At 35.2% G+C, this 26,454-nt stretch overlaps 1 long non-coding RNA gene across 3 annotated transcripts in view; it reads right to left on the bottom strand.

Moving 5' to 3' along the window:
* Positions 1 to 26,454, bottom strand: part of LOC117313037 (uncharacterized) — a 171,926-nt gene that overhangs the window by 13,438 nt on the left and 132,034 nt on the right. For all 3 annotated transcript variants that reach the window (XR_012333114.1, XR_004527512.2, XR_012333115.1), the window contains one exon: positions 9,930 to 10,002. This is a non-coding gene — a long non-coding RNA (uncharacterized lncRNA). The remainder of the gene's footprint in view (positions 1 to 9,929; positions 10,003 to 26,454) is intronic.

Genomic DNA, 26,454 nt, shown 5'->3' with positions numbered 1-26,454 from the left:
GATAGTTGTATTATAGGATGAGTAACCTGGTCACTGTGAATGTAAAAAAGGCTGAAGGAGTGAGAGTTTACATGTTAGGGTGTCTAGTTAAAAGGCTGTTGTAATAGTGTGAAAATGAGTTAGGGTGATTGCAGTAGAATAAAACAATGCAGAAAATTTACCAATAACAACTAGAAAAAATGATGAACAGATAGGATTTGGGGTAGGGGGAGCAAATGAGAAGGAATAAAGCAAAAGATGGAGAGATCCTACAGCTGGAGAAGAGCGGAGCTACCTAAAAAATTAGAAGCCAGGAGTGAGGCCAATTTACAGAGGAGATATTAGGTTTTAGAGGTACTGAAACTGAAATGATCAGGTCAGACTAAGTCAGCAGCCTATATTCTTTACCCTTCCTCCCTGCCATCAACTGTACCTGATCTTTCCCAGGCCACCTCAAAGTTCTTCCCAAGAAAGAGAGGCCCTTTTGTTAACACACTGAAAACCAGAAGAGGCTCATCTGATTCTTGAGAAATTCTTCCTATAGCAAGTCAACTTTGATCAAACCCACCCCACTCGAATCATTTTTTATTTGTATACCAAAATCTCATCAGAGATGCTGGTAGACATAATTTTCTATTGTGGTCTTATTTTATTGCACAAAACATGTAAGACACAAGAAATAAAAAAGATAGAAAGAGACATTTCACAATATCAATACCAAAACACATGAATTGTGTTTCTTTGTATCTTTGTTCACATTTTGTTATGCTAGCAATGTTTTACATAGTTGTATCCAGTGTAGATGGAATTTTGCATTCTGATCCTGAAAAGGAAGCGGTCATTTAGGATCAGGTAGGCTGGGGAAGGTGAGAGCTGAGAGTAACCAGTTCCTGTCTTCACTCCCACTTCAGGAGGAGGCCAACAGCTGGAATTTTGAGATGCAGCCTCATCAAAATTTTGATGGCTCAGTCAATAGTAGAGAAAATCTCAAAGGAAATACTTCTAATGGACATCACCTAGTTTCCTGAGCAAAAGCGACAGTCTAGGGGAAAAATAAAAAGACTTTTCCAACTCCACTTGCTGAGAAGTTGCAAACTATTGTGAAGTATCTCAAATGACTATTAAGACATCCCTCTTCTGGTATAACACAAACACATTGACATGTTGATATTTTTTTTCAAGTCTCTATAAGTATCTTCCAAAAAAATTATCGAGAACTACCCTATCTTAAGTAAATGTTATTGAATATAATTCAACTTTTTATCATTAGTTTAAAATCTCAAAACATCCTTTACTGTTCTGAATTGTTATTTAGCTCTTTGTTCAATTTTTCAAGGTTTTTTTTTTTCATTTCCTTTGTGGACATATTAATTTCAATTTTAATATTCTACTTCCTTTACTTCTAAAGCCTACAAAATTGCTTCAAGTCTAATCTGGTAAGATATGGTTAAACTCTCACCACCACCCTAAATTGGATTTAAATGGAAAGATGGATGGTATATCAATTAGAGCTCTCTGGAAAGGAAGGGGAAGAGGGGGAGTGGGGAGTGGGGGCTTGGGGGGATTTGTATTGTGTAGCCTGCAGGCTGAAAACTCAGGCAAGGGTTAATGCTGTGAACTTGGGGCAGAATTTCTTCTCTGAGAAATCTCAGTTTTCCTTTCAAGGTTTTCTAGCTGGTAAGATGAGCCCCACCCACATTATAGAGAGCAATCTCCTTTACTTAAAGTCAACTGATTATAGATATTAACCACACCTACCAAATAGCTTCACAGCCACACTGAGATTAGTGTTTGATTAAATAATAGGGCGCTATAGTTTAGTCAGCTTTACACATAAAACTATTATAGATGGATTTTACAAACTGCTTTTATGACAGTTCATGGGTTTTCAGAGAGTAATTCATTGAAAAAATATTCATTGAGGGACTTTTATGTGCCAGGAACTAGTATGGATACGACTTTACAGATATGAAGAAGACTAAGATAAAATCCTGGCCTTCAAGGAACTTACAATTTTCTTAAAAGATAGCTATATGAATAAATTAATATAATGCAACTTGACAAATGTTAGTTTTATGTACAAGCTATGTAATGTTGGTGCATAGAGGAGGGAAAACTTCTCCCAGGCAGTTGGTTCAAGGAAGGCTTCCTGGAGAGCCTGACGTTTGAACAAATCTTTAAGAATCTCTAATTTACTGAGCAATACTCATTGAAACCTGTTATGCCAGGTGCAATTCTAGGGGCTGGGAGTTGATAGAAAAGATCTCAACTTTATTTATAAAGCTAATGTTCCATGGGGAGATTGGTGAGACAGATAATAAAATAAGCAACGAATAATTAAAATCCCTCTTAATGATTAGAGCTAAAATTTATCAAGATTATGTGATACAGCCTCCTATATGCTGCTTTAATATTTGAGTTGAGACATAAAAGGCAAGAAGAAAAGAAAAGATAAGTGAAAAGGCATTTCCAAGCATAGGAGGCAGCAGGTGCAAAAGCATGCAACAGTCACAGCCAGAGCAATAGAAAAGGACTTTGATTAAAATTTGGGTTTGAAAAAGACTTGATCTAGTCTAACTGTCACATTATATTTACATTAAATTTAAATATTAAATACTACCTTTTAATTAGTTTAAAACATTTCCTTGGTCTTAAATAATAGCTGGGTTTTATCTCTTGTTTTTCATCTTCTTTCCACTATTCTTAAAATGTTGCACTAATGTGTGAATTTTCTACACCTGGATTACAAACTCTTAAGCCATTAGAAGTCATTTTATGTGGTGCACGGTTGAAGCATTCATTGCACACTAACTACACATTGTTGAATGATGAGAGGATGGATGGAGGAGGCAGAGAATGGCTCCAAAGATAAAGCCCTGTCCTAATCCCTGGTACCTATGACTATTACCTTATATAGTAAAGTTTTGGCAGATGAGATTAAATTAAAGATCTTGAAATAAAGAGACTGCCCTGGATTATCTGGCTGGGTCCTAAATGCCATCACAAATGCCCTTACAAGAGAGATTCAGAAGCACATGGGGCTTCCCTGGTGGCGCAGTGGTTGAGAGTCTGCCTGCCGATGCAGGGGACATGGCTTCGTGCCCCGGTCCGGGAGGATCCCACCTGCTGCGGAGCGGCTGGGCCTGTGAGCCATGGCCGCTGAGCCTGCGCGTCCGGAGCCTTGCTCTGCAACGGGAGAGGCCACAACAGTGAGAGGCCCGTGTACCGCAAAAAAAAAAAAAAAAGAAGCACATAAGGTGCAGAAGAGAAGACCATGTGACCATGGTGGCAGAGATAGGAGTGATGTGGCCGCAAGTCAAGAAATGCCAGCAGCCACAAAAAATTGGGAGTCAAGGAGCAGAATCTCCCCTAGAGCCTGCAGGGGGCTTGTGGCCCTGCCAGCACCTGGCTTTTGACCAAGTGAAAGTGATTTCAGACTTCTGGCCTCCAGAACTGAGAGAGAACAAATTGCTGTTGTTTTTAGACACCAAATTTGTTAGTCATTTGTCCCAGCATCCACAGGAAACGAATACAATGGATTTTCAGCATATTAAACAACAGTAGAAATGTGGTTTTATCAACACCTACTGGCCAGAGTCTTCCTCTGAAGCAGAAGACAATACAATGTTGCCTGGGTAGCGCTGCCTGCCTCAACTCCTGCCATGCTTTCAGCAATGCCAACAGATTCTGGGAATGTACGTACACATAAAATGCCATTGACATTTTGAATATTCTGATCTGGACCTATTAGCCATTCTACTCTAGATATATTTATGACAAACTAAATATATCTTCATGTTAACCCTATGCTAGAGATTTTTAAACATTCCAGCAAAGACAAACAGAAATTATTCCCCATTATTGATGTCCGAGTGTGCTACCCACACTGACCTTAAAAATTAAAACCTGTAACACATTTCAAATCATATTAAATTGTATGTTACATATGATCTTAAAAACATTTAGGAGGAGTTTATTTTCTAGGGGTTCATAGTATTACATATGTACATAAGAGTATATACATACATACATATATGTGTGTGTGTATATATATATATATGTGTGAAGTTGCTGATGAATCTTGGTATTATTAAACATACTACTATGTTAAAAAAATGTAACTAACCAAAATGAGTCCACATATTCTGAAGAATGAAATTTAGCTTATGGCCTCAAGGTTTTATCTTATAATCTCTTAGTTTCAATGTCTATACCTCAACCAAATCAGGGAACCAGTTGAACTAACATGCTTAACTAAGTACATTTACCACTGAGTAACTACATTAAGCACAAATTCATCTTAAAAGATCTGTAAATTGTTTTCACTGTTTTTCTCTGAAAGACGTAGTTACTTTGATGGCATGTTAATGAAGCCTGAGAAATTGTGACTGTATGTTCATGAAGGTATATATGTATAATAATTGTTGAATTGGTCTTTCATATTTGGATTTTTTACATACGTTATCTGCTTTAAGAAATACAATAACATAAGATCTTAATTTAATAAAGCCAATATACAGGAGAGATACATTATAAACCATCGACCTTTATGTTGATCAAAGGGACTTGTTGATCATCTGGTCTAACACCTTTTTTTTTTTTTTGCTGTACGCGGGCCTCTCACCATTGTGGCCCCTCCCATTGCAGAGCACAGGCTCCGGACGCGCAAGCCCAGCGGCCATGGCTCACGGGCCCAGCCGCTCCGCGGCATGTGGGATCCTCCCGGACCGGGGCACGAATCCGTGTCCCCCTGCATCGCAGGACTCTTAACCACTGCGCCACCAGGGAAGCCCCTAACACCTTCTTTTAATAAAAGACGGGACTAAGACTCAGAAATGTAAGTGATTAGACCAAAGGCACATTGCAAACCATTGGACAAGATGGGAACAGAACCCAAGTTTTCTGACTCCTGATTCAAGACACTTCACAAGCCCCAGGACTGGTTATTTCCATTGTCCAATATAACTGGTATTGGTTAACAATATGTTGGTATAAGTTAACTCTTTAAGTGGCTTAAGGAGGAAAAGCAAAGAAGCAAAATAGAGTGAAAGTGATGGAAACCAACTGGAGATCAGTCTAAATTAAAAATAGATACCGTGATTATAAATAAAATATATTCTCTGAACATATATGACTAAAATCAATTTTGAAATATGGAAAATCTATTTGATCTTTCAAAGCAGATTCAGAATTTAAAATATTAGATTTTAAAACATCAAAAATTAGTCAAGGTTTAGATTTTCTAATAGTATCAGTCCTTATTAATGAGAAGTATGTAGAAATTATTTTAATCCTCCTTTATGTTGATCCTAAAAAATTACAGTATACTCTGAAATAATCTCATTTACCTTATTAATCCATTAAAGATGTATGGTCCATTATGTGTATGTATATTGAAAGGGAACATATTTCGAAAATAAACGACTTAGTTTCCACCTTTACTTTGAAAAATCACAACTCCCTGACTCTATTTTCTCATCTATAAAATGGGCTTTTGAGAGCATCCAAGTAACTAATTTGCAATTATAGCAAGAATTCATATACAAAAGTGCTCTGAAATCTGTCAAGAGCTCCATGTGTGATGTGTGTGTGTATGTATGATTGTGTGTATGTACTTGTGGTAATGATTTTTATTCATTTGGCTGACAGGATATAGTGGGGCAAAAAGAAAGGACATAATTATTAAAAAGCAAGAATGCTTCCTTCAGTGAAAAGTAGATTTAAAGTGAGAAATGACTGTATTATTCAAAACTACAGCTACTGCTTTGCACTGTCAGGGAAATTAATATCTCCAAGAGTTACATGTGGAAAAAATGCTTAAATAAATGATTGGGGGTAGATAGCTATATACTCTGACTTATGAGAGATGGGGTGACCTTTAAAATGACTCAGATTCCAAAAACAACTGACTCCATTTCTGCAATCTGTGTTTCATTTTGTACAAAACAAAACAATTAATATAGTCAAGAGCAAAATTGCAAACCTAACAGGGCATAGGACTGGGAGCCAGGGGACCCAGGTTCTACTCCTTGGGCCTTTCTTGCTCTAGATGTGACCTTGAACAAATCGCTTAATCCTCCTGGGCTTCAGCCCCATCACTTCCAACATGAAGGGGGTCTAAGGTCCCTTCCAGCTTTAACACTTCATGACACTATGATTCCAGTTCTTAGCTTCTCTCTCACCATATTTGACACTTTGTTGACATACTGTCAGAACACTTCACACATTTCCCGAAAGCCATAACAAAGCATTATCAGGTCATTAACACAGATTTTTAAGAGAAACTTTAAAATATCTTTCACTGGATATTTGTTATAGCACTTATGTTTATGCTATTAGATTCCTTAGTGAAGATATAAAGGTGTAGATATACATCTAAAAAAGTCAACCTTGTTAAATTCATACACTATGAAGAATAAAGTTGTAATACAGTTATGCGTGACAAAAATAGCCATCTACTTTTCCACAATGAGCAAACAGTTACTTAATTAAAAACTAAGAGAAGAAAAAAGAAAAATATTTTTAGCCTTACGAAAGTTGTACCCATTTCTTTCATAGCCCTATTTCTTTTACCATTCCTTCCATAAACAGTTGACATATACCCATACGTCTCATGGCGTGTGTGTGTGTGTGTGTGTGTGTGTGTGTCTGTATGTGTGTACCTCAATTACATCTAATGTTTATGGAGCATTAACTGTCCCAGACATCAGTCTACCCACCTTTCTTATGCCCCTCAGTACCCCTGACACCCCTGTGTGCATTCTCATTGCTACCAGATACTGAAGGAGCTGTGTTCCTGAAAGCATTTTCTGAGTCCTTTTTTTGTAACCAGGAAAACCACCTGTGCCTACATTGGTGGGTTATTATAGTCAGCAGTTTACCTGGCCTCAGGCAGGTCTAAAGATCTCTTTCTCTAGGCCATTGAAAAAGTCTTTCCTTCTCCCTCTCCTGCCCCCTCCAGCTTGATCCAGATCTTCTCCACCCTTCCCACAAGACATAACTTTACTCATCCTAACATACTTGACAATATCTCAGAGATTGTGCCTGCGTGTTAGTACACTATTCTCAATCATAATGCTTTCCAAATTGGTGCTGAAGAGTGGTTTTGCCATTCTCTCTACAGTATTTAGTTTTAAAAAACGAACACATCATCAGTATATATCACTTTTAGAAATAAGAGCTACCGCTAAACCCAGGTGGAAGAGAATCAGAATATTAATTATTTATTTATGCTTTTCATACAAGTAACACAAGTGAGTGATGAAGTATTTCTCTGTGAGCACATGCTAGAATCCCTGTGCAGGCTGTTTAGCCTGTATCCTGGGTCTGGGCAGAACTGAACTTAAACCTCAGAATGATAGCAATCTGCCGTTTCCTTAAAAATATCTCAAGAAAGGGGTTGCCTTACTCTCACAGATGAATTACCTTAGAGCACTTCAGTGAAGAAAGGAAGATGTATTATTTAGCAACTCTCTAAATTATAGTAAATGGGCTTAAATTTATTAATTGATTTTATCCATTTTACTTTGAAAAAGTAAATAAAGTAAAGTAGAATAAATGAGCCATATAGTTCCAGCCCACTAGCTATTTTAAGCCAAACTACAAATTAATGAGGTGATTAAGGAAAAAACAGTGAAAGGAGGAAAAAAGAGGCCTTAAATACTTCATCTGGATGAACACAATTGTAAACACTTTTTATTCTCTTACATGAAAATAAGAGTACTTATTCCAACGTACACTCTGCCCCCTGTGCACTGCCATCTAGTAGGGACTCTTTGAGTGACAGCCTTGGTCCCCAGAGTCAACCTTTCCCTGACACCCCAGCAGGCCTCCGCCCACCAGTGGGCCTGCAGGACCTGCTCCAGCTGAGGAGGCCTCCCTCACAGTTTCTCCCCTTATCCCACTGCGTGCACTTTGAGGCAGCATGAAGGGAAACAAGCTATAATAGCAGAGACACATCTTATAGAAAGTACTAGGCCACAATCGAAGTGGCAGAGGCTTCATCGTCAATCAACACCATTTCCTCTTCTCTGGAGCAAACCTAACACAGTTAACTTGGGCAATCATCCCCCTACTGGTACAAGTCAAGTAGGTCCAGAGATTCAAATCTGCAGTTTGTAAATAATCCCAAGTATAGGCAGAAGGCTAGCATAGTTACCTCTCCCTTTACATTCAAAGGGATCTTCACATTCAAAAGCTCCCGTATGGACAAATGATAATGCACATTGGAAAGACCAGGGCAGCTGCATTTTTCTAATTAATGTTATTACTAATAAGGCTAATCATTAATTCTATCTTAAAAAAATAAAACTGAAATTAAAAAGAAACGCAAACTTCTGCCTAAAAGTAGCGCCAGCTGCGTGTTGTATTAGGAATCATTCCAGCCTTCCTCACGCTGCAAGTTTCTCCACAGAATAAAACATTTGCGGGCTAACGTGGACCTGATGTTGCTGTTCTAGTCAGAAGGTCAAACATACCGAACTTACTGCCCGAGCCAAGTTTGAAGGAAATATTAGAAAACACAGAAAGTAAAACTTTACGGTGAGCTATAAGTACTCATAAATACACTAAAATTTACAGTTCATTATGCTCCTGTTTTGTCCTTCTTGCCAAAGTCAAAAAGCACACACACCTTCATTTTAAAAGACATTTACTGTACATTAGGAAACAAGCCACATAGTGGTTCAAAACACTGCCAATTCTCAGCAGGTCAACTAGGTGCTGATTGCAGATTTAAACTAGGTTCATCCTTCTCAGTTTTACATGTAAACATTGGATTTTGAATGCAGGATGTAGGGGGTGTGTGTGTGTGTGTGTGTGTGTGTGTGTGTGTGTGTGTGTACTTTTAAATCACACTCTAAAATCACTATTGCCAGAAGCTATCTCATTATTCAAATAAATGACAGAGAAATTGCTAGTAAGAATTTTCGGTTTTCTAGTCTCATAAACTATGTAAAAATATCCCCTAAAAACGGAACTAGAGCATCTATGACAATGATACTAACCATAGATCCTTTATACAGCTCTGGATTCATCACATAAAATCAATTTTTAAAAGGTTCTAACATAAAACATTTTTATTTTTAGCATGATGCTTTAATATTACTTCAGATATAAACTGTTATTTCTTTCATATAGAGATATTTAATGAATTTGTTTTTAGTTCAATTCTGTCTAATGAATGTACTCTATAAAAATAAGACTCATATGAAATTGAAAATATTTTAATTGCCTAATATATTGAAGAAACACAATAAGCATATGACAGAGCTTTGCTTAATGTTTGATCCAGAGACCAGCAATATTGGCCTCTCCTGAGAGCTTGTTTAAAAAAGTCCCCCTCCAGAACTACTGAATCAGAATTTGCATTTTAACATGGTTCCTCTGTGATTCTTGTGGATACTAAAGTTTGGAAGACACGGATATAAAACAATAGCTTGATTAACAAGATATAGAATATGACAAGTAGTTTCTTAGCAAAAAACCAAAACTATGCTTAAAGTCTAGCTGATTACATTGGAACACTTTAATTTCTAACCGTAAACGAATAAGGTACGTATTACACAAAATTATTTTGCAGGGCACTGATCAAAAAGTTTTTCAAATGATAGCCCACAGGTTTTACTCCTCCCCCCACAAACACAGTCTTATGTATTTTCAAGAAAGGCGAGTTTTGTCTTAACAACTATGTAAATTAAACTCAGACAGAAATAATCAGGTCCTTGATAAGTCCCACCAACTAGGATATTTGCCGATTTTCTCTCCAGTATTATTTAATCACACCAATTTATCAACAGTTTTATTTTGCTTCAATCTTGGTTTCTTTATAAATGCAATATAACCACATTAAAAAATAGAATACTATTCTACAATGAAACATTTTCTTTCAAAAAGGAACTAATATCTACAGTGTTCTATTCCAATCAAACAGAGCCAAAGCTGAACTGTACCTGCCACCTGGAGTTTACGTCCCTCCACTCATGAATATCCCACTTGGAAGTTCCAGTATCTCCTTCAAAAACCCTAATTTTAAAAACAAAGACTATCAGTTTCTGAATATATCACACATCACATTTATCCACCCAAGCCATTTAATCTTTTGGGAAGTGTATTTTGTGGACCAATTTGAAAATCTGACAAATCTGAGGATGTTTTTTAGACAAATGCACATGTACATTTATCGTGAAAACTATGTATTTGATTTCAAGTATTTCACTGGTCTCCAAATGTCTAATCAATGGAATCCAGTAGAAGAACTTTAGCTGTGTATGGTTGACCGAATTCTGTGCAAAGTTATCTAGCCCTAATATGCTCTGAAATAGAAACTTAACTTGCAAAATATCTCCAGCAGGTATATACACCTTGTTTCTCCTTTCTCCCGTAAAGCTGGTGGAGGAATGACATAGACGAATTATGGCAAGCTCTCTTATAAGTGTACTAATTCTAGATCTATTTTAAAATCAACCTTGATTTTATCTAGGTTAGCACATATTAGTGTCCTTTGAAAAGGCAGAAGTTTTAGTCCTGTGAAAACTGAGCATGTCACGTGAAGCAAAGGAAGTTCTGGTGGGTAAAATATATCACTTATTGTATAAAGTTTATTCTGACCTAAATATTCACCATGTTTTCTCTGTCTATACCTCAGCTTGAAATGAACCATGAGCATAAAGCAATTTTACACCAATGAGACTATTAAATCCACGACTATATGCCGGAAGTCCATTTCAAGAAGGAGTTTCTGACATATTTTAACTAGTAGGGGAATGATATGGGTTTGAGGAGGGAACTTTGTAAAGGATTCGTCATAAACATACATTTTAAAACAACTATTTATTCCATGCTTTCCAGAACTTTTAATATTACATTTTATTTTTTAAATTCAACTTTTCAGGAAGTAGGCAATAGAGCTATTTCAATCTTAGGCTGCTTTATTAGAACCACTGTAACCAGTAAGCCTGGTGGTCATAATTCTGACCAACTTCTGGGCTTCAACTCACACAATGGAAGGACTCAAGACATTGTCATTAACAAACTGGAATGCACCTAAGTGACAGCCAGAATAGTGAAGGAACTTAAAACGTTGAGGATAGAATGGAACATAAAACTGTCTTCAATTACTTGAAGAACTACTCGGTAGTCTAGAGGTAGATTCTTTGTGTGAGGCTCTGGAGAGAACAAGAACCAAAAGGTAGAAATTATGACTATATTATAAAAATGGAATGGACCACTTCATAGAGATAATTTCCCATCAGTGAATTTATGCAAGACAAAGGTAGGATAGAGACCTGGATAAGAAACTGTGAATACCCACATGTTATTTGTATCGGGTTTTTGTTTATCAGGCAATTTTTCTCTTTATATTTGCCAAGTAATAATTTAGTAGACTACCTGTTTTGTCCCTAATGACACTATTAATTAGACAGTGTAATAGATCCCTGTTTACTATTCCATCTCTGTAGTTTATAGGGTCATTGTATATGCTTTTTCTTTAACAGTTGAGAGCCATGATTTGGCCTCTCCCATTCAGTCGTCCCATTACTTCCACAGAAACCACAGAATCCCATTTCATTGTGGTGCCTTCCGCAATTATCCCTGTCTACAGAGGACAGCAAGGATGCCAGAAGAGTTCTCTTGGTCTCATCTGAGAAATGCTTAAGGGGAGGCTGAGTGGGTCATCATAAATTCACTCCAGTATTCCCTTCTTCCTGAGCCTAAAATATGCTAGGAACACGCCAGAATTGCAACCTCATTGATTTTAGACCATTGTTAAATCCAGGCTTTAATTAAGCAATATAAAAGACTGTTAAGGCCAATGCCAGATGCTCAAGTCAAATCAACATAATAAATTCCAAATCCCAGGAGAGCACATCTATATCAATGTATTCTTCCCACTCTAATCTAATATTTATCTCTTTTTTCTTACATGCTTAAAATTAACTCCCTAACAAGTACTCCAGACTCATGCTGATTTTTATTTTAATATCTTGCAACTTCCTGTGATGAGAACTCTTACGATTTACTATCTTAGTAACTTTCATATATAACATAAAGCAGTGTTAATTATATTTATCATGTTGTACATTACATCACAAGTACTTATTTATCTTATTACTGGAAGTTGGTACCTTTTGACGGCCTTCCTCCACTTCCCCCTCCCTTCACCCTGCACCTCTGGTAGCCACAAATTTGATCTCTTTTTCCATGAATATGCTGTTTTGTTTGATTGTGAAGCATAACTGACCTACAACACCATTCTAGTTCCTGTTTACACAACATAGTGATCTGGTATTTCTATATATATTTTTAGTGATAACCACAATAAGTCTAGTTACAATATGTCACCATACAAAGATATTACATAGTTATTGACTATATTCCCCACACTGTACTTTTTTTTTTTTTTTGCGGTACGCGGGCCTCTCATTGCTGTGGCCTCTCCCGTTGCGGAGCACAGGCTCCAGACGCACAGGCTCAGCGGCCATGGCTCACGGGCCCAGCCGCTCCGCGGCATGTGGAATCCTCCCGGACCGGGGCATGAACCCATGTCCCCTGCATCGGCAGGCGGACTCTCAACCACTGCGCCACCAGGGAAGCCACCCCCCCCACACACACACACTGTACATTTTAAACCCCTGATTCATTTATTTGCAACTGGAAGTTAGTATTCTTAACAATAATATTAAGTAAAAATACTAAAATTATCTCCCTTATTGAGACTAAGAAGTATTTTCTCCCCTTAAGTTACAATGTTTAGCATGGCAAACATCAGCCAACTCTTTAAAAATTTGCCATTTTTGATAATTGTCTACCCAGTTTATTAAAACACAGTAAGAATTTTCCAAAGATTTCTGGACAGTTAAATGTCTTGGGTTAGCCATCTTGTACTTCAGTGTTGTGAGTTTTCTCATTTCTCTTATATTGACACCCAGTATTTAATATACCATATTACAGTTTTTCTGAGGCATTAAGGGTGCTACAGTTGACCATTGAATGGCACAGGTTTGAACTATGTGGGTCCATTTGTATATGAATTTTTTTTTCAATTAATACTACATGACCCCATGGTTGGTTGAATCCGAGGATGCAGAACCACAGATATGGAGGGCCGACCGTAAAGTTATAACCAGATTTTCTACTGTACAGGGGTTAGCGGTTCACCTCATGCTGTTCAAGGGTCAACTGTATTTAAATCTGTAGCATTATAATAACTTCAGCTCTCTTCTTTGTTTTAATTCACCTGGTATCTACACAGAGATTCAGATTCAGTATTGTTCTCTGTCTTGTTGACATACTAGATATGCCTTGGGATTATATTTTTAGTTTATTACATTTTCAGTTTGCCTGCTACCTTGAGAAATGTAGTTTGTCATGTTGTTGGTACAGTTTTTAGACTGATGATATCTAACTCTACTTCTTTATCATGAACACTTCTTATATACTTACTGTAGGGGAATCCTTTGCCAGTATATTTAATTTCACCAAGATTTCCCTATTAATATCTATGCATAGAAAACAACATGATTACATAAAATGAGAGGGAGGAAAGAGGGTGTGGGCTAGGTTTAAAAACTAGCCTTCTCTGAAGGTACTTTGTTTTAAATTTGGAACCATAATATATTTAACATAATTTTTAAAAATCCAAAAAGAAAATAGAACACCATCCCTAACATTGGAAAGCAAACTGAAAAATGGAAATCTAACTATACATAAATTGGTTGCATAAACATCAGAGGGAAAGCAAATTTTCAGACTACTTTTAAATGAAGTATTTTGACTATAAACACCTAGTGAGATAACATTTAAAGTCAAAATCAAAGCAAAAATGACTTCAAAAAAATTTTAACTGCAATCAGTAATCTTAATATTAGCAGCTATATTAGCACTGTTAAAATGAAAATATTATATCTATGGATTAAATAATTAAATTTTATTTAATTATTTAATAATAAATTTATTTAAATGATTAAATATTTAATTAGTAAATAATAAATAAAATTTAAATAATTAGTAAATACCAAGGTGTTCAATATAAGGAACAAGAAATATAAGTATAATATCAAAGCAGATAACTAAAACTCTACCATCTTGAATTTGATTAGAAAATATAAGAACTCATAATTTAATTTTTATTTCAAACTCTACATAAAAGCTAGCTTTATCTATTGAAAAGGTCTAGAAGGTATGAACCTAACAGAAATGAGCAATCAGAAAATCCCCAGAGCTCAGACAATGGCCTCTAAATATTTTGCTTACATAGAGAATGATAGTTCCTTACAGAAATGACTTTTTCAGGCCTGGGGCAGGAAAAGTTCAAGATGAACCAGAGACAACTTGGAATTACAAGTAAGGGAGAAAATGGGGTCATGTTAAAAGAATCCAAAGTCAAATCAAAGGGGCTTGCTCTGAATTAAGATGATAATTTGCTCATCAAAAATAATAGTGATTAGCATTTGGTTTAAACATAAAGCACATAAAAATCAAAGAATTTACAATGATATTTACCCTAGTTATTTGTTACAAATGGAGATTGCTAGGTCATCAAACTGCTACTCTAAAAAGTACTAAATAAAGGTTAAAAAAAAATTAAGCATTTTTCCTGCCTTTTCTGTACAAACTCTATTTCAAGGTAACTAGATATTTATTGAGGTAAATTTCATTTTATCAATAAATTGTAGCCAGTAAATGGAAATGGAATGACAGAATTAGAAAAAAAAAATCACCATTTTGCAACCTAATAAGTAATGGATCTTGTCAATGATTATCAATTGATACTAAATGCATTAACATAATTACTAATGTTCATTAACATAATTAACATAAATCCTAGAGGTGTAATGGGGGGGGGGTTGAGCTGATAACACCTGAACACAGATCAACATTCTTTTCAATCTTTATAAGGAAATTTTCAAATAGATAAAAAGATAATGAGTATGGTATAATAAACTCAACATACTTACTACTCAGCTTCAACAATTATTACTATATGGACAATCTTATTTCACCTGTACTCTGACCTACTTCCCTCCCCATTCCAGTTCAATTTTAAAGAAATACCAGACATGCTACCATTTTATCTACAAATTTTCAGTATTTCCTCTAAAAAATGAGTTCTTTTTTTTTTAATGGCAAAAGTAAGTCTTCATCAGTAATTCCCTTAAATGTTAATGTATTAAACTTTCCAATCAAAAGGCAGAGATTTGGTAAAATACTTTTAAAATATGACCCAACTATATGGTATCTACAAAAGACCCACTGTAGACCCAAAGAAACAAATATGTTTAAAGGGAAAAGAATGATATTGCAAAGATATTCCATGCAAATAGCAACCAAAATAGAGAAGGGTCACTACCTACACTGATATCTTTTAAAATAGATTCTAAGTTAAAAAATACTATAACAGACAAAGGAGGGCACTGTACATTGATAAAAGGGTCAATTCATCAAGATATACTAATTATAAACATACAAACAACAAATGGCAGAGCCCCTAAATATATGAAACAATGATGGACAGAATTGAGACTTCAACACCTCACTTTCAGTAATGGACAGAACATCTAGACAGAAGAGCAATAAAGATATAGAGGGCTTGAACACTATAAACCAACTAGAGATAACAGGCATTTATAGAACAGTCCACCAAATAACAGCAAAATACACATTCCTCTCCAGTGCACACAGAATGTTCCCCAAGATAGACTGTATATTGGCCAAAAAACAAGGTTAATATGTTTTAAAAGGTTAAAATAATACAAAGTATCTTCTCTGACCATAATGGAATAAATCTAAAAAATCTATAACAGAAGGAAAATTGAATAATTCACAAATATGTGGGAATTAAATAACACATACTTAAACAACCAATGAATCAGAGAAAAATCAAAGAGAAATTAGAAAATACAGACAAATGAAAATGAAAACACAACATAGCAAAACACATGGGATGCAGTAAAAGCAGCGCTCACTAAAAAAAATTTATACCTGTAAATGCATACACTAAAAAAGATGAAAAAGACTTCTTGTTCCTTCTTGTAAGGAACTTTGAAATATTACTCTCATTCTTACAATAAGACAAAACTGAATATATTGAAAAAAATCAATATCTCTTTTTAGATCTATCAGAGATGAGGTAATATGGAAAACTGCTTCCCTCCAAATTTTAGTGACACACAGGAAGATACAGAGAGCTGGCAGAAATCCAAGAGCACAAACAACCACTGCAGGAACTTTCAGTTCCTTTTACCTGGTACATAATGGTTGGCTTTCAACAGAATAATTATAAGCCATACTAAAAGACAAAAAACATGACTTGAGGAGACAGAGAAAGTATGAGAATCAGATTTAGAATGGCAAAGATTGTGGTAGTATCACACCAAGAATTTTAAACAAATATGATTACAGATGGGTACTGTAAGCAAAGAGATGGAAATTCCAAAAAAAATCAAAAGAAAATGCTAGAAATAAAAAACACTGTATAGTAAATGAAGAATGCCTTTGATGGGCTCAGCTATAAACTAGACATGTAGGAGGAATGAATGAGTAAGCTTTAAGATACGTCAAAAGAAACTTTCAGGACTTCCCTGGTGGCACAGTGGCCAAGAATCCTCCTGCCAATGCAGGCGACATGGGCCCAAGCCCTGGCCCGGGAAGATCCCACATGCCACAGAGCAGCCAAGCCCATGCACCACAACCACCACCGAGCCTGTGCTCCAGAGCCAGCAAGCCACAACCACTGAAGCCCATGCACCCAGAGCCCATGCTCCACAACAAGAGAAGCCACCACAATGAGAAGCCCGTGCACCGCAACGAAGAGCAGCCCCCACCCGCCCCAACCAGAGAAAAGCCCGCACGCAGAAATGAAGACCCAACACAGCAAAAAATAAACAAATAAATAAATTCAAAAAAAGAAGAAGAAACTTCCCAAACTGAAATGCAAAGAGAAAAAAGAATGTAAAGACAAAATGAGATATTCAAGAACTGTAAGACAATTACAAAAGGTGTAACATAATTACAAAAGGTGTAACATACATATAATGAGAATAACAGAAGAAGAAAAAAGAAAGGAACAGAAGAGATATTTGAAGTAATAATGACTAAGGATTTTCAAATATTAACAACAGACACTAAACCACAGATGGAGGAAGCTGAGAAAATACCAATCAAGATAAATACCAAAAAGTCTACTACTAAGCATGGCATATTCAAACTGCAGAAAATCAAAAACAAAGAGTAAATATTGAAAGAACCTAGAATGGGGGAAAACACTTTACCGAACAGGAGCAAGGATAAGAATTACACTGATCTTCTGTTTAGAAACCATGGCAAAAAGAAGAAAGCGGAGTAAAGTATTTACAGTGCTGAAAGAAACAAAAACCTATCAACCTAGAATTCTGTCCCCGGAGAAATTATCCTTCAAAAGTGAAGGAGAAATAAGACTTTCTCAGACAAACAAAAATTGAGGTAATGTGTAGTCAGTACATCTACCTTGCAAGAAATGTTACAAGAAGTCCTTCAGAGAGAAGGAAAATTATATAGGTAAGAAACCCAGATCTATATAAAGAAAGGAAGGTTGTTAGAGAAGGAGTAATCACTTTAGGCACCATGTTCTAAATACACCAATAAAAAGAAAGAGACTGGAAGAGTGGATAAAGAAGACCCAACTATATATCCTCTACAAAATCCCATTTTAAATATGAAAATACAGATTGATTAAAAATAAAGAGATAGATATAGATATTCCACGCAAAAACTAATAAAAAGAAAGCTGGAATAGGTATATTAATTTCTGACGAAGCAGGCATAAGAGCAAGGAAGGTTATCAGGGATAAAGAGAGGCATTAAATAATGATAAAGGGGTCAATTCTCCAAGAAGACATTACAACCCTTAATGTGTAACATTAACTACCTACAGAGCATCAAACTACATAAGCCATAAACTGATAGAACTTCAAGGAGAGACAGTCGAATCCACTCTTATAGTTGGAGACTTCAACACCCCTCTGTCAGTAATTAATAAATTCAACAGGTAGAAAATCTGTAAAGACAGAATTCAACTGAACAGTACCAATCAACTGGATCTAACTGACCTTTATATAATATCTCATCCAACAACAGCAGAATACACATTTTCATCATGTTGACACTGAACATTAACAAAGATAGGCCACATTCAGGACTACAAAGCACAACTTAACGAATTTAAAAGAATTAAAGTAATATGTATTGTGCTCTCAGATCACAATAGAATTAAGGTGGAAACCAATAACAGAAAGTTAGCTGGAAAAATCCCAAAATATTTGGAGTTTAAACAACATGCTTCTAGATAACACACAGGTCAAATAACAAGTCTCAAGAGGAATTAAAAAGTATTTTGAACTTAGAAATATTTGAAATGGAAATGAAAACATAACATCAAAATTGTGAGATAGAGCAAAAGCAGTACGTAGAGGGAAAACCATAGCATTGAATGTATCTATTAGGAAAGAAAATCTAAAATGAATAATATAAGCTTCTACCTTATAAAACTAGAAAAATAAGAATAAATTAAATCTAACATAACCAGAAGAAAACAAGTAGTAAAAATTAGCAGAAATCAATGAAATTGAAAGCAGGATATCAACAGAAAACGAAACTAAAAGATGGTTCTTTGAAAAGGTTGATAAAACTTACAAACCTCTAGATTGACTAAGTAAGAAAAAGAAAGAAGACAGAAATCACGAATATCAGAAATTTTTATTTCTGACATTAGTGATTCATTTATTTCTGATATTTCAGGAGCCAATTACTACTGATTCCATAGATATTAAGAGGATACTAAAGGATTATGAGGAACACCTCTATGCCAACAAATTTGATAACCTAAATGAAAAGGACCAAGTCCTTCAAAGACACGATCTGCCAAAACTTACACAAGAAGAAATAGATCATCTAAATTAATAACAACAAGAAGAGACTTGGAACTAATAATAAGCAATTATAGAAGATTTGCAGAATACAGTGTTAATACACAAAAGTCAATTGCTTTCTTACATAATACCAATGGACAATTGGAATCTGAAATAAAAACATAATACTATTAACATTATCACCAAAAATATTAAATACTTAGGTATAAATCTAACAAAATATGTCCAAGATCTATATGAGGAAAACAATAAAACTCTGATGCAAGAAATAAAAAGAAATTAATGGAGACATATTCCATGTACATGAATAGGAAGATTCAATTTTATTAAGATGTCAGTTCTGGGACTTCCCTGGTGATGCAGTGGCCAAGAATCCGCCTGCCAATGCAGGAGACATGGGCCTGACGCCTGGTCCCAGAAGACCTCACGTGCCACGAAGCTACCAAGTCCGTGCACCACAACCACCAAGCCTGCGCTCCAGAGCCCGTGAGCCACAACTACTGAGCCCATGTGCCGTAACTACTGAAGCCTGCGCACCTAGAGCCCATGCTCCTCAACAAGAGAAGCCGCCTCCATGAGAAACCTGCACACCGCAATGAAGAGTAGTCCCTGCTGGCCGCAGCTAGAGAAAGCCTGCGTGCAGCAACAAAGACCCAACACAGCCAATAAATAAATAAATAAATAAATAATGTCAGTTCTTCCCAACTTGATCTAGAAACTCAATGCAAACTCAACCAATAACCCAACAAGTTATTTTGTGGACATTGTCAAAACTGATTCTTAAGTTAATATAGAGAGGCAAAAGACCCATCATAGCCAACCATAACATTGAAGAACACAGAATAGTGACACTACTCAACTTTATGACTTACTGTAAAGCTACAGTTATCAAGACAGTGTGGTGTTGGGGAAAGAATAGAGGAGATAAAAGGAACAGAAAGGAGAGTTCATAATAGACCCACACAAAGTCAACTTATCTTTGATAAAGGAGCAAAGGTTATTCAATAGAGAAATAATAATCTTTTAACAAATGGTGCAGGAACAATTGGACATCTATGCAAAGAAATGAATCTAGACATAGATATTATATCCTTCACAATATTTAACTCAAAATGGATCAAAGAGCTAAATGCAAAACACAAAAATATAACCCCCTAGAAGATAACACAGGGGAGCATCTAGATAATTTTGGTATTGTTGATGACTTTCTAGATACAACACCAAAAGATGAGCTTTGAAAGAAAAAATTGGTAAGTTGGACTTCATTTAAATTAAAAACTTCTGCTCTGCAAAAGACACTATTAAGAGAATGAAAAGAAGCCACCAGCTGGGAGACAATCTGCAAAACACATATCTGATAAAGGATTGTTATCCAAAACATACAAAGAACTCTTAAAACTCAAGATTAAGAAAACAAACAACTCAATTAAAAATGAGTAAAAGATATAAACAGGCACCTTACCAAAAAAGATACGCTGATGGCTAATAAACATATTAAACATGCTCAACATCATATGTCATTATGAAATTGCAAATACAAACAACAAGATCCACTACACTCCTATTAGAATGGCTAAAATCCAAACCACTGATATCTCCAAATGCTGGGAAGGATGTAGAACAAGAGGAACCTTCGCTCATGTTAGTGGGAGTGCAAAATGGTACAGCCACTTTGGAAGACAGTTTGGCAGTTTCTTACAAAACTAAACATGCTCTTACCATACAATTGAGCAATTGCACTCCTTGGTATTTACTCAAATAATTTGAAAACTTATGTCCACACAAATATGTAGAGCTTTAGCTTTATTCACAACTGCTAAAACTTGAAAGCAACCAAAATGTCCTTTAAATGAGTTCTTTTTTTAAAACATATATTTGCAATATAATCAGCACACCTAAAATAATAATAATGCACCTTAATGTCATCAAAATCAAGTGTGTCCATCTTTCCCTGATTCTTTGGGAATATTTTTTGAAGTGTTTGTCTAAATTTGGATCAACTAAGATTCATACAGTCAATTTGTGGATCCTTTTTTCCTTTTGGATTATTCTAAAATATTCCATTTTAGATCCTTCCTCTATATATCTGCCTCTTTATTCTGTCTTTTCCCTTGTAGTTTTCCATAGTCTGAATGTTGTATATTTTATCCAATTTGTGAGTTTAACATGGCCTTCCATCCTCACAATTTATTAAAATTTATAGTCAGATCTAGAGTGTTGTTCAGTTTTGTTTGGATTTTTGTTCAAGATTGCTTTGTAGGTAGTTTTGTGTACGTTCATTATGAAGTATATAATGTCTGATTGTTTCCCTTTTTGTGAGGGAAGATCATTGATAATCATAACCTAGATCCATTAATTCCTTAGGCATAAAAATATTGATATTTTACTTCCAACATTCCTCTTCATTGATTACCTGGAATACTTTCATAAAGACAAACTTTTGGTCATTGACTATTTGTTTATGCTGATGTTCATATTATATAGGATTGTAGGGTAAATGCTGGCTTAATTTCCTTTATTTGCCAATATTTCCTAAATATTTGCCCAACTTTCTCCAAAGGTGACTAAGTATATTAATGTAATTATGAACTGATGTACTTAAACATATTTGATGAGTTACAATCCATTGTACTCTAATCCTTATTGATGCTTAAATCATTTCGTCTTTGCTTCTTGGGAGCTTATTTAGGTTGACTCTAATTTTATGAATATGATCCTAGGTTTCTTGAATAAATTATTTGCTTTCTGATGTAACATATTTTCCAGGCTCATATTGAACATTACATGGTCCAGATTTAGAACATAGAATCAGCTTTTTCTGCAAGGGCTACTGTCCTTCCAGTGAAAATAGATTTTAGAAACTGCACTCTGAGTGCTAGGAATGTTCACTTAAACTAGGTTGGTCTTATTTCCTGGCCTTTTGAGTGGAGAGCCATAGAAATTCTGTGTGTGTCCACTTTTTTTTTAAGGCATGGTATATGGCCGGTTTTTATTGATGATTTTCAATTCAAATACAGGATTTTAACATAATCTCATTTTAAATTTGTTTCTCCTTTAATCAAAATGGACATTCTCAATCTTTGGACTTATCCCACAATATACACACAGCCAATTCAGAATAACTTCAACCTTACAGTCAACAGCATGGTATGGAAGACAAGTTAGAGTTATTTGAAGGCTTGTTTTTTGTCTTAGGTCTATGTTACCCTACAGATATAAAGGATTATTTTGTTTTATAATTCATAAAATATTTACACTGCTCCAAAGTTAAATCTACAAATCTATTATTTATCTACAGAGAGGTCCAGCTTCTATCACTATCCCATCCACTCTATTCCTTCCCATCCATTCTAGGTGATACCTACACTTACTTAAATTTCATGATTTATATGCTTATTTTAATATAACTAAATATTATATACATATATTTACACACATTTCCTAATTTTTAAATGGTGGCATACTATATACATAAAATAATATTAGCATACACATATATGTTATGCGTATACCATGCCACATTTCTCTGAAATGCTTTTTCATTGAACAGCACATCCTAGAGATTATGTTCTATTTTTTTATTCAGCTGTATAGTATTCCCTTGTTTATTTAACCAATCCCTTATTGATGGACATATGCATTCTTTCTTATTGTTTGCTGTTAAAAATAGTAAGGCATATTTTCATATTTCTGTCAGTTTATTACTGATATGTTTTATCATCACTAAATGTGTAGCAGCTAGATATATGTCTTCTGATGGGAGAAAATACAAAGTAAAGAGTCAATTAAACTTTAATCTAATCAAACTCTAAATGTGACTGTAAGTTTATAGTAAACACAGGGGAATCAACCAAATCCAGAATGTGGAAAATTCTTCAGGGAAAATACCCAGAATTTTAAATAAATAAATGTCAAAAAAAGGATGAACTGTAATATACTTTAAACTATTTAAAAGGATTAATTGACCAGATGCAATGTATAAACTGTATTTATATCCTTATTTAAAAACTATTTGCGGGCTTCCCTGGTGGTGCAGTGGTTGAGAGTCTGCCTGCCGATGCAGGGGACATGGGTTTGTGCCCCGGTCCGGGAAGATCCCACGTGCTGTGGAGCGGCTAGGCCCGTGAGCCATGGCTGCTGAGCCTGCGCGTCCGGAGCCTGTGCTCCGCAACGGGAGAGGCCACAACAGTGAGAGGCCCGCGTACTGCAAAAAAAAAAAAAAAAAAAAAAAAAAAAAACTATTTGCAAAAATTGAGCTCATCTGAAAAATGGAAATATTTTAACATGGACCAGGTAATTAGATGATATTAAGGAAATATATATATATATATATATATATATATATATATATATATAAATTTTTTTTTTTTTTTTTTTTTTTGCAACACGCGGGCCTCTCACTGTTGTGGCCTCTCCCGTTGCGGAGCACAGGCTCCGGATGCGCAGGCTCAGCGGCCATGGTTCACAGGCCCAGCCACTCCACGGCATGTGGGATCTTCCTGGACCGGGGCACGAACCCGTGTCCCCTGCATCGGCAGGCGGACTCTCAACCACTGCGCCACCAGGGAAGCCCAGGAATTATATTTTTAATTTTATTGGTTTAAACAAACTTTAATTGTTAGAAATACATACTAAAGAATTTAGGGCGGAATGGAACTTTTTGGTGTTAGCCTTTAAAATACTTCAGCAAATAAGACATACAGATGACCAACAGGCACATGAAAAGATGCTCATCATCGCTAATTATTAGAGAAATGCAAGTCAAAACTACAATGAGGTATCACCTCACACCAGTCAGAATGGCCATCATTAAAAAGTCTACAAACAATAAATGCTGGAGAGGGTGTGAAGAAAAGGGAACCCTCCTACACTGTTGGTGAGAATGTAAATTGGTGCAGCCACTATGGAAAACAGCATGGAGGTTCCTTAGAAAACTAAAAATAGAATTACCATATGATCTTGCAATCTCATTCCTGGACATATACCCAGGGAAAACTATAATTTGAAAGGTACATTCACCCCAATGTTCACAGAAGCACTATTTACAATAGCCAAGACATGGAAGCAACTTAAATGTCCATTGACAGATGAATGGATACAAAAGATGTGGTATACATACACAGTAAAATATTAGCCATAAAAAAGAAGGAAATATTGCCATTTGCAACAACATGAATGGACCTAGAGATTATCATACTAAGTGAATTAAGTCAGATAAAGATAAATGCTATATTACTTGTAAGTAGAATCTAAAAAAATGATACAAATGAACTTATTTACAAAATAGAAATAGGCTCACAGACATAGAAAACAAACTTATATTACCAGAGGAGATAGCAGGGGCAAGGGGAGAGAGATAAATTAGGAATTTGGGATTAACATATATATACTACTCTACATAAAACAGATAAACAACAAGAACCTACTGTATAGCACAGGGAACGATATTCACTATCTTGTAATAACCTGTAATAGAAAAAAATCTGGAAAAGAATATAACTGAATCACTTTGCTTTACACCTGAAACTAACAAAACATTGTAAATTAACTATGCTTCAATTTAAAAAATGGCTAAAATGTTTTAAAAAAACTACAACAAAAATATTGGGGTATTCTTTGTTAATAACAGATATTTGAGTATTTGTGGGTGAAATGATATGCTGTTTGGGATGTGCTTTAAAGTATTCAAACAAAAAATGGAGGATACACAAAACAAAATTGGTAAAATAGTTATAGTGGTTAGAGTTAGATTTTATAGAACTATTATAAGTTCCTCTTCAAAAAAATACTAAATCATGATAGTTTGGAGCAACAGAAGAGGTCATAAGCTCATAGATCTCATCAGTCTTCCGTTTACTAAATATTTTATATTTATTGAATTTGTTCTAATCTTCATTTCTAATGTTATCACAGAGGGTCACTGGAAATTTTTCCTTCAGTTATTGTTTCTTTATTGGTCACAGTTTGATCTCTAATGAAAATAGTTGACAAAATTGCATTTGATTTTTTTAAAACCAGCAGATTACTTCATAATCCACATATTTCTAAGAATAAGCTGTAATTTATTTGTCCATCACCCAAGCAGCTCTGAAGATTTTCAAAGAGAAGGGAAGAAGAGAGGCATGGTCTAGTTCAGAACATCAATGAAGTTCTGTTTCACAACAAAGCACCACTGGCGCCATACTTGCAAAGTTAGATTCTCCAAGTACTCACCAGTCACTGGTCACACTTCTTTCCGAAATATTGATACATGCTTCCTTTTGGTTATTGTGTTGGGTTTTTTTCCCCCAGGTTAATAGCTACCAAAATTGCCTATAACAGTGTACAGCACTAATTTTTAGATACCTAACAGGTCAAATGAATTCATATTTCCTCTGCTAAGTCTTTTAATAGGAACTAGTTAACATACCAGTGGGTAAGCTGTTACTACTTCACCCCAAAATATATAATTTTTTTTGTTTTTTTCTTAACAATACTATGAATAGATAAAATTTCCCCTTGTTTTTATCACATTGCACAGCAGTTATTATTGTGTTGTGTTATATAATATACAAGTACTGCTAAGATAAAGTCCACATACTGTCAGTTTAGCCAAAATATTGTTAAGCAAACCCTTAAAAACCTGAGCCTGTTGCTTCAAACAAATGTGTTAATAAATCAAATATCAATTTTAAGAGACGTGTTTTCTCTTTCCAAAAATAATTGTGGGGGGTTCAGAATTAACAAAGTTCTTATTTAAATATTAGTAGTTTATCATAAATTCAACTGAGAAATGGGAAAAAAAGTGTTGTGATATAGGAAGAGCACTGGCACTTTATGACTATCATTGATTATTTTAAAAATACTACACTCTCTCAAATTGATATACTTTTCCATTTCATCCTTTTGCCTGGAGAGTGAGGTGGTAGAGATATGTTAAATGTTAAAGAAATATTTCAAGGTTATAACATTCCTTTTGGTCTCATGTGTGGAGTTCAAATTGTCCTCCAGTATAAATAAACAGTATACTCAAGACACAGTTCTTAGACAGATAGATGCACAAATGTTACCTTAATCACACACTTCTATTTTTGAAACTGGGTCCATATGTAAGTACTCAGGCATACATTCATGAGTAACATTGACCATTTTCTGAAATCAGACTATAGTATATTTTGAACATGCTTGATAGGTTTTCCTTATTTTTTCTTGCATTTGCATACTCATATATAAGAGGTCATCCACATTTGGCAGGGTCACTTAAGATAACCCCTTCAGAATATAAATGATATGAAGATAGTAATGATTCAGATCCTTTTATAGCTATAGATTTTGAGATACATAGTTGTTCTTACTTCACACTTTATTTGACATTGTAAACACTATTTCTGTTATAAATCAGTGTCTCAGCTGCACTTTGCAACTTGGAGTAGACCATTGAGCCGTCCTCTTAAATATTATGACATGGAGAAAATCACATTGTGCTTTAACCTATCAACAAAGGAGCAAAGCAATTACAGAGCTAAACAGAGTCTAGGAAGACCCAATAAAGAAAAATCCAAGAAAATTTGGTGAAAATTCTTAAGGGGCC

Source organism: Tursiops truncatus, chromosome 7, assembly GCF_011762595.2.
Source record: "Tursiops truncatus isolate mTurTru1 chromosome 7, mTurTru1.mat.Y, whole genome shotgun sequence".
NCBI classification, from domain to species: Eukaryota; Metazoa; Chordata; class Mammalia; order Artiodactyla; family Delphinidae; genus Tursiops; species Tursiops truncatus.
Note: the sequence above shows the minus strand (reverse complement) of the source record. Positions and strands in the feature narration are given on the sequence as shown.